This window comes from Urocitellus parryii, unplaced genomic scaffold, assembly GCF_045843805.1.
Source record: "Urocitellus parryii isolate mUroPar1 unplaced genomic scaffold, mUroPar1.hap1 Scaffold_321, whole genome shotgun sequence".
Lineage (NCBI taxonomy): Eukaryota > Metazoa > Chordata > Mammalia > Rodentia > Sciuridae > Urocitellus > Urocitellus parryii.
This window is the reverse complement of record NW_027552943.1, coordinates 123,783-138,638: the sequence shown is the minus strand read 5'-3', so window position 1 is coordinate 138,638 and position 14,856 is coordinate 123,783. Positions and strand designations below refer to the sequence as shown.

The following is a 14,856-nucleotide window of genomic DNA, read 5'->3' as shown; positions in this document are numbered from 1 at the left end:
CCCTGTCTCAAAATAAAAAATAAAAAAGGCCAGTGTTGAAGCTCAGTGGTAAAGTGCCTCTGGGTTCAATGTCCAGCACCTCCTCCCCTGCCTGCCAAAAAAAAGTCCTTTAAAGCTCTCTATGACTCCATGGAAGGATATGGAAATTGAGTTGGACAGAGGATTGATGCCTATGGCATGAAGAGTTTTTGAGTATGTACACCTAAGTGTCTTGAACAGCTCTACTGCTGTAATGTGACATCTGTACAGTGCTTTGCTGAGTATTTTCCTTTTTTCATTCCCATTAAAGCCAAACTTCCTCAGAGAATACTAAATTTCTTCAAGAGATCTAGTATACCTTTAAGAGCATGACCAGAACATTTCTTATGGTGTTAACTCTCATTTCATTGTCCACATTCTAACTAATTAAGTATTAGATAATCTTATGACTGGTGGCCTGCAGCAATTAAACCAAGAGATGACTTTATCTTATTTTCTTGGGTTATTAAAATGTATTAGCATGCTCAAGCATTCTTCCTGCCTCACTCCTAAGTAGCTGGGACTACAGCCACATACCATTGTGCCCAACTGTCATTTACCAATTCTTACCCAAAGGTCTCATGACAGAAATGCCAGATGTTAATTCAATAAAGCACTACACAGGAATATTTAATCTGTTTAATTTGGGTTCCAGGATCCAAACATAATCTAAGATTAGAGACAGGGCAGGATCAACAAATATCATACTTTACCTAAAAGAAAACTAATAGTCAAAACAATAACTACAAAAAAAAAATTTTTAAAGAGAGAGAGAGAGAATTTTTTAATATTTATTTCTTAGTTTTCGGCGGACACAACATCTTTCTTTGTATGTGGTGCTGAGGATCGAACGCATGCCCGGCGAGCTCGCTACTGCTTGAGCCACATCCCCAGCCCCCCAAAAAAATTTTTTTAAAAGAAAAATAACCTATGGAAATCCTCCCAAGAAAAACTTTACAAAAAGATTCAAAACTCGGGCTGGGGATGCGGCTCAAGCGGTAGAGCGCTCACCTGGCATGCGTGCAGACCGGGTTCGATACTCAGCACCACATACAAACAAAGAAGTTGTGTCCGCCAAAAATTAAAAAATAAATATTAAAAATTCTCTCTCTCCCCCCTCTCTTGCTCTCTCTTAAAAAAAAGAAAAGAAAAAAATAAAAATAAAAAGGTTCAAAACTCTCAGCATAAGATGAAAACATAAGTTCCTTTCTCAAAAATAGCTCATTGGTAAAGCATCCCTGGGTTAAATCTGCAGAATCAACGAAATAAGTCCTAATTTAAGATGTACCAACATAAAATATGCTGAAATACTAGAATGTGTAAGTTTATAAACCTAAGTTTATAAATGCCAAAATTTGGTTAGGGCTGTAGCTCAGGGGTAGAGCACTTGCCTTGCATGCATGAGGCCCCCAGTCCTCATTACCACATAAATATAAAGACATTAAATAAATAAGTAAATGTCAAAGTTGTCAGTAATAAATTATGAAAGGGGAAAACAAGCATAAGAATTTGCATCTCTGGATGTTGCTTAGTGGTAGAGAGCTTGCCTAGCATGTGAGAGACCCTGGGTTTGATCCCCAGTACTACCAAAGAAAAGATTAAAGGGAAAAAAATATCTCCTTAAAATACCAAAAACACCAAAGATCTGATTTAACTATTCAAAACAATCATCTAAAGAAAGCTATCAGGGCTAGGGATGTGGCTCAAGAGGTAGCGCGCTCGCCTGGCATGCGCACAGCCCGGATTCAATCCTCAGCACCACATACAAACAAAGATGTTGGTTCCGCCAAAAAGTAAAAAAGAAATATTAAAAAATCTCTCTCTCTCTCTTAAAAAAAAGAAAGAAAGAAAGCTATCAATCTAGAAGTAGGGGGACAAAGAGTTAAAACCTAAAAGTTAACATATGGTCTAACAACTGATTTTTGCTCTGCTTCTGACAGAGACAGGCTGGGGTAGAGAGCTGGAAGTAGCATCTAGCATACAGCTCCACTGAGTTCACAGAATATTTATGCTGACACTGGGGGAAAGGCAGTAAGCTGAAAACTGCCCTGAAATGCCAGTGTTCATCATTTCCTCAAGTAGAACAATGCAGCCGACCTGCCTTGATGGAATTACAACCTAACAACATCAAACTCAAAGCTCAGATGGTGCTAATCTATAGTCCCAGCTACTCTGGAGGCTGAAGCAGTAGGATCCCCTGAGCCCAGGAGTTCGAGAACAGCGTGAGTAATAAAGACTCTGTCTCAAAACAAATGTTTTGAATAAAAAAATAAAAAACCAGCTTCTCTTACCCTTTATCCAGAATATATTAATTGAATACTCTTCTAATATATAATCTGGTCTCTGATGGACCTGCTTACCAGTAAAGAATGCCCTGGGGGGGGGGGGGCTATAGCTCAACACTTAGCACTTTGATCCTTAGCACCTCGTAAAAATAAACAAATAAAATAAAGGCATGCTGTCCATCTACAACTACAAAAAGGAAACAATGCCCTGGATAAATATTGGCTTTCCTGTCAAATAAACAATGGAAATTGAATCCCTGGCACTTTGGTTTATCAATAAGAACTACTAATATTTACTAAGAAGTACCAAAGAGCTGCAAACCTTCAGCATTATCTCACATGCAAACCTCAAACACTACATTCTGTATCTATTTTACAGAAGAGATTAGGATTTACAGAGTTGTGTAACCTGCCCAAGTTCCACAGCTGGTTAAAACCAAAATTTAAACACACCTTTCTGATATTATCCCTGTTGACTCATCAGTATCTTACTCTCCTATATTATACTCCAACCATTAGTCTCTTGGGAATATGATGTGTGATGATTTCTCAAAGAATGTGGTTCTTAAACCAGCAAAGCTAAGATGCTTAACTGAAATGGCCATCAGCTCTCCTCCTCCATTCAATCTCTAATTCACAGCATAAGGAAAAAAAAGGGAAAGTATAAACTCTACTGAAAAATGTCAGAACTCCAGACCTTGTAAAAGACAATATTTATGTTGCAGATGACTTTAGAGAGCTCGAAGTAGGAAAGCTAAAGCCAGGTGCAGAACAAAGAGCTTCATGTAGTAAGAGAAATAAATCATAAGAAACATGAACATAGTGACCCAAACCAACAAATTGGCTAGAAATGCATATCTAGGAGAGGCAGCTCAACAACATCCTGGGGGGGAGGGGGGGGATTCTGTGCAAGAGAGCTTGCCTATACAAGGCTTTTCAATGCAGCATAATCTGTTCTCAAGTTTATCAGAACAAGCCGGGCACAGTGACACACACCTGTAATCCCAGCGGTTTGGTAGGCTGAGACGGGGGATTGAGTTCAAAGCCAACCTCACTAAGCAAAAGAAAGGCACTAAGCAACTCAATGAGACCTTGTCTCTGAATAAAATACAAAACAGGGCTGAGGATGTGTCTCAGTGGTTGAGTGCCCCTGAGTTCAATCCCTGGGACCCCCAAAACAAAAACAAAATAATTAACTATACATTAAGACTGGTTTCCACTTGTAAAGTTATTCGGCAAAGAACTGTCGAGTGCTGAAAACAGAAAGCAAAATGGAAACATGCTATTTCTCTACAAATGGTAAGGACACTACATGATCAATTTCCAGAATGTCTATTTGGAAGCAGTGGGCTACTTTACCTGTAAGGCTGGAATCACCTGTGTGTTAGCAGCTGACAAATAATAATAATATTGTAAATAAGTTAAATACATTAAAAACAACTGAATAAAACTGGAATTCCACTGCATTTATTTTCAAAACTAGAAATAGACAGTGGCACATCACTATAATCCCAATTAAATAACTCAGGAGGCTGAGGAAAGAGGACTGCCAAGTTGAAGGCCATCCTGAGCAATAATTTAGCAAGACCTTAACTCAAAAAGGGTTGGGGATTTGGCTCATTGATTAAGCACACCTGAGTTTAATCTCCAGCACCAGAGGGTGGACAGTTGAGCTTGGGGTTTAGCTCAGCTGTAGAGCATTCACCCAGCCAGCATGTACAAGGCCAGAGTTCAAATCCCAGCACAGCAAGGAAAAAAAAAAAAGATCCAGCTGGGCACAATAGCCCACACCCAGCTACTTAAGAGGCTAAGGCAGAAAGATGGCAAATTTAAGTACAGGCTCAGCAACTTAGTGAGACCCTGTCTCAAAAATTTAAAGGGGCCTGGTTATGTTGCTCGGTGGTAGAAGAGTTTGATACCAAATACCACATTAAAAAAACAAAGTAAGGCCAGGCATGGTGACCTATAATCCTAGTGGCTTGGAAGGCGGAGACAGAAGGATCAAAGCCAGCCTCAGCAACATCAAGGCACTAAGCAACTCAACAAGACACGTTCTGTAAGTAAAATACAAAATAGGGCTGGGGATGTAGCTCAGTGGTCGAGTGCCCCTGAGTTCAATCCCCAGTCCCCACAAAAATAAATAAATAATAAATTTTTAAATAGCAAAAAATTCACCAAAGAGCAGCAGGTCTCATTTGAGCTCCAGATACTTCTGGATAGTTAAGAGCAGAAAAGCAAAGCTTAGGTAAATATTAAACACGTTTACTATTTTATTCTTTTCTCCAGAGACAGTCCTCTCCTGAGTAAAAAGAGGAGGGAAAGAGGGGAAACAGCATCAAAAACAGCTGCGGTTATCTCTAGGAATATACTTCGCCAAGACTTCATTCACATCCCATCCACGACCCCTAAAGAAATAAAATTAGAGACCTCTTTCTGACATTTATTCTGCTATTAAGTCACTCTTAATATTATTTTGCAAGATAAATCAGTCAACAATATTATTTCAATTCTAAGGTCTTCCAACTTATAGAAAATATCCTGACATGCATCAAGCGACCTTCTAAAAGGGTGGAGGGGGGGATCATCCCTTGGGAAGGATAATTTTACTATTTTAAACAATTTAAAGATAAAATTATTCTGGAATTTAGCACTGAAATTTCTGCTCTAAACATGTAAACTGTAGGTACACATGTAAATTTAAGAAATATCTATATAAGTACTAGCAACAAAGAGTTAACGGGGGTTATCTCTTCAGAGTGGGAGGATAGACAGGATGGGAGCAGAGAGGGATCGAGTACTTCTGACTCTGCATAATTTTTCTAGCCACAAGTTCATGGATGTGCAGATGTGTTTTGTATGTATTTTATTTTGTTACAGTATTGTGGTTTGAATCCTGGGACCATGTGCATGCTAGGCCAAGTGTTCTATCACTGGCCTATATTCCCCAGCCCTAGCTATTTATTTTTTTTTGTTGTTGTTGTTGTCCAGGCTGGCCTTTAACTCCTGGGCTCAAAAAATCCTTCCACCTCAGCTTCTTTAGTAGCTGGGATAACAATTACAGACTTAAGCCACCATCCTGGATGTTTTTAAATTTATTTATTATTATTCAAACACACACAAAAGTAGAAAGGATAGAATAAGGACCCAAGTGCACCAATGGTCCAACTTCAAAAATTCTCAACACTCTGGCTGGGTGTATTGGCACCCAATTGTAAACCTAGCTACTTGGAAGACTGAGGCAGGAGGATTACAAGTTCAAGGCCAGCCCAGGCAACTTTGCAAGACCCTGACTCAAAAAATAAAAAGGGCTAGGGATGTAGCTCAGGGGCAGAGGGCCCCTGGATTCAAACCTCAGCAATCATATCCCTCCTAAAATTTTTCCCGCATTATTTCCTACCCTTTATAAAAACTAAACAATCTGTCTGAAACCATAAGACACTAAATGTCCAGGGACTTGGCCTCTGACTAAGTAATCTCATCACTGCACATGAAGCAATCTACCTACAACAACTTCAGGCAGCAATAATCCGACTTAAAAAAGATGAGTTCCCAGAGTGAGTCAAGGTGCTACATCCTATCCAGTGAAGGACAACTGGGCTGCTGGCTTCTTTCCATCACAGCCAGCAAAGAGGTCAAATTTCTTTCCAGCTTTTCAACCACAGTCTCAGTTTCTGGTCCTATCCTGTGGCAAACTCCACTCTTTCCATCATTTACCTTTCAAAAGAACATGACCATGTTATTTCTCAATAACATGGAAAAGTAGAAAAACCCAAGAGATTAATATTTTACATGAGGCACAGAACACAGCAGGTAGAAGGGCACTATTTCAAAGCTGATTCCCACACAGGAACCTGAGTTTTGTGAAGTTCTTTCTTAACTGATAGATGGAAAAGGAATCCATAATCCCAACATATAATAAGCAACCACACTCCATTCACATTCTTCCATAATGTTATTTCAAGATGTGACAAAGGTGGGTATTAAGTAAGTAAAGAAATATGCTAAAGTAAATTATCAATCTAAAAACGCCCAGTCCCAGATGAAATCAGATTTTCACTTTATCATACTAGCCAGGTTATACAGTTAGTAGCAGCTCTGGTAGCAGAAAATAACTGGATTAAAATCTTGCTTCTGCCACCTATTAGCTGGATAAAATACTGTCAATCTTTCTAATGTGACTTTCACCTCATAGAATAACCATGGGAATTAAAGAAGTACCTATATAAAAAGTGCTTGTCACACAGTAGGTAAGTTCATATCTTAAGCTATGTTTAACTAACTACAACCCCAGAAGTGACCAGGTGGTGATATTTAGAACTTCCCTGGGAATAAACAGATTTGCCACTGATTCTATTTTTCTTGCATTGAGTCTATAAGTAATCAGATATACTCCTACATGTAACAATCAAGGCTTTTATACTTTTAGTGGCTAAATTAACATGTATCACATAGAAGAGGTGCACTAGAAGGTACCATCAAGGAAGATATAGGTCAAAAGACCATGCCTTTGGAAGACAATTATCTGCTAGCTGTTAGCAGAGAAAAATCATCAGCAAACTGAGGGGCTATTCATTTAAACTTTGTCATCACAATATCACCACTGTAGGTAACTTGTGATATCCCCTCAAGGATTTACTCAATGTCTATTAAGCTCAGGATCATGTATGCAATAAATGTTTCATCATAAGGGAACAGAATAGTAGGCAACTCCTCCAGAGGATCCTCTCCTGTCTCTCTCACAGTGGGTAATAGTGATTTTAGTTCCCATTTTAAATGAGTAAAGGAGAACATTTTCTTCCCATTTTTTAAAAAAACCTTTATTTATTTTTATGTGGCGCCGAGGATTAAACCCACTACTTCACACTTACTAGGCAAGCACTCTACCACTGAGCCATATAACCCAGCCCTCTTCTCATTTCTTACAGGATATCTTGGCTTTTTCCAACTTAAAAAAAAAAACACTATAATATGTTAACTAATGACCTATAGTTTCCTTCCAACTCTCATTATTAAACTAAACTAAGCAGCAAATCATGACACTGAGTTTCTTTGTTGGGGCAGTAGTAGGGATTGACCCCAGCATGCAAGACAAGCGCTCTATCATTGAGCTACATTCCCAGCCCCACTTAACTGTTTTTTTTAAATGAAGATGTTATTAGCCAGGTGCAGTGGCACAAGCCCATAACCTCAGAGACGTGGGAGGACCACAAGTTCAGGGCTAGCCCCAGCAACTTGGCAAGACCCTGTCTCAAAATAAAAAGAAATGGGGATATAGCTCATTGGGGTAAAGCACTGCTGGCTTCAATCCCCAGTACTGGGGGAAAAAAAGGCATGTACCTTTTCAGTACAACACTGAGTACTGAAACAAGATTAAATAAATGGAAGAAAAATACAAACTCTAGAAAATACACCCTGTAGCTGAGTGTGGTGGTACACACCTATAATGCCACAGACTCTGGAGCCTGATACAGAAGGATCACAAATTCAAGGCTAGCTTGGGCAACTAAGCAAGACCATCTCAAAGTTATTGGTTTTTAAAAAAAGGATGTGGTGGCAGCTGGAGGTGTATCTTGGTAGTCAAGTCCTACTGAATTCAATACACAGTACCACAAAAGAAAATATATTCTGTAAAACACCCTTGTAAGGTTAGATTTTCTTTTCTGGTGTTGGGAATCAAACCCAGGGCTTCATCATGCCAGGTAAACACTCCACAGCTGAGGTACACCTCCAGATCAAAGTTGGCTTTTCAAATTCGTAGAAAAAGAAAATATTAGTGACTATTTGATAGGCCTATCTAATCCTTATTACAGACAATATAAATAATTTGCTCAGATGTAAGAGAGATTGTATTCATTGTAAAAGGACAAAAAGGTAATAACAATAACAACAGAACACAGCAATAATAACAGAATAATAGCCAGACACTGTTATTAGTGCTTTATAAATTCACTTAATTCACAAACTGCTATTAGAAACACAGTATGTATTAGTACCCCCATTTTTTTTCTCTAGCTATAACTCCAGACAGGATCCAAAGAGTTTTGTAATCTCTTCTCTGGGTGGTGGGGGTGTTATTTCTGGTACTGGGGATTGAACTCATGGGCATTCGGCCACTGAGCCACATTCCCCAACCCTATTTTGTATTGAGATGCTAAGCACCTCACCATTGCTGAGGCTGGTTTTGAACTTGCGATTCTCCTGTTTCAGCCTCCCAAACCACTGGGATTACAGGCGTATGCCCAGCTTCTTCTCTGGGTTTTATGGAGGTTTCCTTTACCCTTCTGTGTTAGCCTCTTAAAGTACTGTGTCAACCTTAAGAAGGCCCAGAAAAGGGCACAGTACTCCTACTTTAATAAGAGGAAATTATCCACATCTATTTCATCTCACTGCTTCATTAAGGCAATATAAAGGAGCTGTAGAAAATTAATAACAGCCAGGAAGTCAGCCTCAGCAATTTAGCAAGACTCTGACTCAAAATAAAAAAGGGCTGAGGACATGGCTCAGTGGTTAAGTGCCCCTGGGTACAATCCCCAATACCAAAATAATAACAACAACAAAGCACAGAAATAAATAAACAGAAAAAAATAAATAAATAAAAATAAACAGAAGGTTAGAAAACATGGCCCAGGAAATCCCTCAGAAAATGGAATAAAAATGCAGAGATGCAAACAGCAGGGGGAAAAAGGATAAAATTATTGGATCAGTCCCAAAGACTCAGCATCCAAACAATAGACATAGGACAAGAATAAAGAAAATGAAGAAGAGCCTGGCACAGTGGCACATACCTGTAATCCCAGCAACTCAGGAGATTAAGGCAGGAGGATTGTAAAATTCAGGCCAGCCTCAGCATATTAGCAAGGGCCCTATACAACTTAGTAGATTCTTATCTTAAAAATGAAAGAGGCTGGGGATGTAGCTCATTGGTAAAGCAACTCTGGGTTCAATCCCCAGTACAAAAAAAAAAAAAAAGAGAGAAGTAGAAGAAGAAGAGAAGAAGAGGAGGAGAAAAACCTAAGACCTAATTTGAATCAATTGAGTGCATAGCCCACTAGATGAAAACAGCCACAACAAGAAGATCATTATAAAATTTTAGAACACTGGGACAAAGGTCTAAAAGTTTCAGGTTACATACAGGTTATCTCACCAATGGTGGAGGCCAAAAGACAATAGAATAGAATCTTCAAAATTTTCAAGGAAAATATTTCCAAATTTCAATTCTATACCTGATCAAATTAATAATCAATGTAAGGATAAAATGAAAGCTTTCAGATATGTAAGTTCTAAAAAATTTACCTCTCATGTTGTGCAATTTCTTCAGGAAGCTAACAGAAAAAGGTCAAGGTACTCTTCCAAAACCAATAGCTCAATCAAGGGGGAGAAAAATCTGAGATTGGACCCAGCCCAGGAGAGGGAGGGGATTCATCAGGATGATGTCAAGATCAGGACAGCTGCACTGTGCTGCTGCCTACAGCACATGTTCATATTAGGTGGAACAGAAGGGATCTCCAAAAGAACAGAACGCACCAGGCAGTCACAGTGCACACATGTCCTCAGGAAGACCTACACTGCTGGCCAGAGTGTGGTAAGGAATTACTGATAAAAACACAGAAATAAAGCACAACAACAAAAAAGGTTAATTATTAACAGAGAAAACAAATAGTTGTGCAAAAAGGAAAAGTAATCATGGCATGCAACATGACTGGACTTTGAAAAAAAACTGTATATAAACATAATATTATCAGTTAAGTATACTGCTCTAACCAAAAACACATTATAACTGGTGTGAAAAAAATTTGCACATGTGAGATGGACATGGAAGCCTGACAAAAAACCATCAAACTAACCTGATTACTTAGAGAGGTAATACCAAAAGAAAGAGCAGAGGGCTGGGTTGTGGCTCAGTGGTAGAGCGCTTGCCTAGCATGTGTGAAACACTGGGTTTAATCCCAGGAACTACATAAAAGTAGCTGATGGTCTGAAATGACTAGGTATTATTTTATATGCACATGTATCAACAAAATTTTGGGGACTGGGGATATAGCTCAGTGGTGGAACACTCACCTAGCATGCAAGAGGCCCTGAGTCTGACTCCCAGCACTGCAAAAAAGAAAAAAAGTGTTGTTTTTTTTTTTTTTTTAAGTACAAACTGTAAAATGCTATTTATTTATTCATTTTTGGTACTGGGAATCAAACTCAAGTGCTTTACCACTGAGCTACATCCCCAGTCTTTTTTTTTTTTTTGAGATAGCATCTTGCTATATTGCTGAGGGCCTAACTGCTAAATGAACTTGCAATCCTCCTGCCTCCATCTCCCAACTTGCTAGGACTGGTACAGGCCACATACCATTTTGCCCAGCTTAGAAGATGCTTTTTAGGGCTGGAGATGTGGCTCAGCGGTAGCGCGCTCGCCTGGCATGCGTGCGGCCCGGGTTCGATCCCCAGCACCACATACCAACAAAGATGTTGTGTCTGCCGAGAACTAAAAAATAAATATTAAAAATTCTCTCTCTCTCTCTCTCTCTCTCTCCTCTCACTCTCTCTTAAAAAAAAAAAAAAAAAAAAAAGATGCTTTTTAAAGAAAATGTATTACGAAAGGCAATATGTCAATCAATGGAAGGGTAACTGATGTGATACAGCAATCTGTATACGGGGTAAAAGTGGTAGTTCATAACCCACTTGAATCAAACCGTGTAATATGATGTATTAAGAACTATGTAATGTTTTGAACGACCAATAATAAAATAAAATTAAAAAAAGAAAATGTATTACATAAAGAAATCAAACATATACAACAATTTATGCATCACACTCATCCATGATAAGGGAAAACAAGGAAAAGGCTATTTATCTACCAAAAAGAGATGAGTTAAGACATTCTATGAAACATTCATTATGAAATGCCTTGAGCCACTAAAAAAATCCAAAGGGAAAAAAATCTGTTGTTTATTATAACCATGTGACAAAAATTACAATTCCAACCAGGGGTGGTGGCACATGCCTGTAATACTTAGGAGGCTGAGGCAGGAGGATTCCAAGTTCAGAGCCAGTCTCAGCAACGGCCTCAGAAACTTAGCATGTTTCTGTCTCAAAATAGCATTGGGGGGGGACACCCTGGGAATATGGCTCAGTGGTTAAGACCCCCATATTTAATCCCTGACACCCCAAAGAAGAAAACCAAACAAAAAAATTATAACTACAATTTTGATTAAACAAACACATTCAAGTAACATGCACATGAAAAAGACTGCTCACCAAAATATTTACATATATACACAAACATATGTACCTCTACACATATACACTTATTAAATCTGTAGATTTAATAAATGCTGCAATTTGAACATAGAAATTCCATTAAGGAATCCCATAGATAATCAACTTTCAACATATAACACTGGTTTTACAAATCAGTGAAGTTATTAGTTCTTTTTTTAAACTATTATCAATTTTATTAATCCACATAAAGTATTTTCATTTTACTAACATCGTCAATACAAAATGACTAATTAGATATTTTAGTCTTTTTGCATATTCAATCTTCAAAAAACAGTGTTTTTTATACTCATAGCAATTTGAACTACCCATTTTTTAAAGAAATTTGATATTATCCGATCTTTTCAGTCATCACACATTTACCTTATTAGAACAATGACTTGACATGCACTAGATCCAAACACTTTCTCCAAAGAACACTGGCAGCACTACTGGCTTCTCTGATTTACAAAGTCAGGATGCAATCCTGGAACAAGAGAAATAAGTGATAAAATGGTTACCCATTTTTTCCATACCTTGCAGATTAGATTCCATTACTAGTACCTGAAATCCATAAGCAGACACTCCAGCCCTCGATTTTACTTCCAATGGACACAGGATTCTCTGGCAAAATGTACTGGTCTGATGGTCTGCCTCTGGTCAACTGTCTAATGCATATCTTCATCCATTCAACCTCCTACAGCATGGAAAGCTAAAACTGTCATTCTTGTAACCTAACACTTCTACTGGCAATATCAGGTGCTAGGGTTTGCATTATGCAAGACTAGTTTGCAAGCTTCATAATTCAACCTGGTGAACTTTGAAACAAAAAAAAAAAATTGAACTGAGATATGCAAAACTAAATTAACAAAAACATGTCAAGTTAAAATACCCCCTATCTCCATCCCTAAAGGCACATGCACAAAAAAACCTTTCTATTCCAGTTGTCTAAATATTCCTAGATCTATGGGGGTGGGGTTGTGGCTCAGTTGTAGAGTGCTCGCCTAGCATGTGTGAGACACTGGATTTGATCCCAGCACTACATAAAAATATTGTGTCCACCTACAATTAAAAATAAATATTTAAAAAAATTTAAAACATAATAAATATTCCTAGATCTATGAACACAGTCCATAAATTAAAGCTAGATAGAATATTACCCACAACACATAGGATAACCAAGTTCTAAAACCAGAAAACTCATAATGTCCTCACTCCTACTTGTTATTGAAGTGTTACTGTTCATGAAGATGCAGTCTCGATATTTATCTTCCTTTCTGCATTTACTCAGCATTCACTCTGTCAAGATGGGACACGCTGGGTAACCACCTCAGCTTTCTCTGGACTCTATGACTTGAATCCTTGCCCATTTAGTCAGGAAGGAAAATCTCTCCTAAAACTATGGATCCAAACTCTTTGCACCCATAGAATCCTCAAACTACAATGTCTCCTACCCTTTCATCAAATGCTCAAACATTCCTATGAGGGTCTCCTTCCACAAAAGATGTCCCTGGCTCTCCCAGGCAGGTTAGGTACTGTGACACCCTAGCCAGATCTCTCGTTACACCCATTTCATGATCTGTTGTTAAATTTCCTCACTGGACTATAAACTAGTTTTTGTGATTTTTTTTAAGTTTGTAGATGACACAATACCTTTATTTATTTATTCTATGTGGTGCTGAGGATCAAACCCAGTGCCTCATATGCTAAGCAAGCGCTTTACCACTGAGCTACAACCCTAGCCCAGCACACGGTACGTATAAGACAAACTGCTGTGGCACATTCTGGCTGCTAAATGAAGAATAAATTTTAAAGGACAAGGGCAGAAAAAAATCAGTAGACATTGCCTAAAATAATGCAGGTAAAGGACAGCAATGCCTTAGACCACAGCATAGCTCAAAATACTCCTAGCATTCCACACACTACTAGAACTTAACTAGAACATAATTCCTAAATCCAAACAAAGGGTAAATGCTAATATTTTCAGACCACACATTCGTATCTCTATTGTAAACAACAGCAATTTTTTTTTCTTACCTCACTTCAGGCTCCCTTGGCAACCAGAGAAACAAAGACAAGAAAACACAAGGATAACCTTGCCCTCTCCTCTGACCCCTAACGTCAAAGTTAGTCCTCTAAACCATGAGGCACATGTTTAAATAATATTTGAGGGCTAATGTTGTTCTGGCTTCAAAAGCATAACCATAGCAATAAAAGTAAATAAAAGGGGCTGGAGTTGTGGCTCAGTGGTAGAGTGATCGCCTAGCATGCAAAAGGAACTGGGTTTGATCCTCAGCACCACATAAATGTAAAATTAAAAAAAAATAGGTTGTGTCCACCTAAAACTTAAGAATAAATATTTTTTTAAAAAGGTAAATAAAAGGGCTAGGGATATAGCGGGAGGTTTGCAAGTTCAAAAGCAGTTTCAGCAACTTAGTGAGGTCCTAAGCAACTTAGAGAGACCCTGTCTCAAAATTAAAAGGGCTAGGGATGTAACTCAGTGGTAAAGCACCTCTGGGTTCAATCCCCATTCCCCCAAAAAAAGATGATGATTGGGGGGGCCGGCTGGGGTTGTGGCTCAGTGGTAGAGCACTTGCCTTACATGTGTGACATACTGGGTTGGATCCTCAGCACCATGTAAAAATAAAGATATTATGTCCATCCACAACACACACATACACACACTCCCCCCCCCGTGTGTGTGTGTGTGTGTGTGTGTGTGTGTGTATTTAAAAATTAAAAATTTAAAAAAAAAAGACTAGGGGACAGGGGTGCATGCCTATAATCCCAGAGACTCAGGATGTTGACACAGGAGGACTGCAAAATTTGAGGCCAGCCTCAGCAACTTAGTGAGACCCTAAGCAGCTTAGCAAGACCCTATTTCAAAATTTTTTAAAAATTAAAAAGGGCTAGGAATATGGCTCAGTACCACAAGAAAGAGAATAAACAATCTACTAGGCACTGTAAATTCAAAAGATGACCGACCTCAGTTAAAAATCACATTCTCATGGATTAATATAATCACATCCTTGCCTGGTGAGGTAATCCACGACGATAATACCAGCTACTCTGGAGGCCAAGGCAGGAGTACCAAAAGTTTGAGGTCAGCCTCAGCAACTTAGGTGAGACCCTGCCTCAAAAAAAAAAAAAAAAAAGATGGGAGCATTGGGGTTGCTGAGGATGTGACTCAATATAAAAAATTACAATCCAATCCAATCTAGCTGCAAAAATGCTAACCTGGAAGGACATCAGAGTTTAGGACAAATAGATCATATCTAATACAAACCCATAGTTTTATAGA

General features: G+C 38.6%; 1 protein-coding gene and 1 non-coding gene across 3 annotated transcripts in view; both read right to left on the bottom strand.

The window, feature by feature from the left end:
- The window catches only part of Thrap3 (thyroid hormone receptor associated protein 3), a 54,306-nt gene that overhangs the window by 26,116 nt on the left and 13,334 nt on the right, over positions 1-14,856 (bottom strand). Inside the window, exons 2-3 of one of the 2 annotated variants that reach the window (XM_026393377.2) lie at positions 11,940-12,042; positions 10,365-10,400 (exon numbers count right to left, since the gene is read on the bottom strand). The gene's annotated coding sequence lies outside the window, so the exon portion shown is untranslated. The remainder of the gene's footprint in view (positions 1-10,364; positions 10,401-11,939; positions 12,043-14,856) is intronic. The other variant, XM_026393376.2, reaches the window with a different exon arrangement.
- LOC113186135 (small nucleolar RNA SNORA26) lies at positions 8,521-8,628 on the bottom strand. The gene has a single exon (XR_003301229.2). It is a non-coding gene; the product is annotated as a small nucleolar RNA SNORA26 (small nucleolar RNA).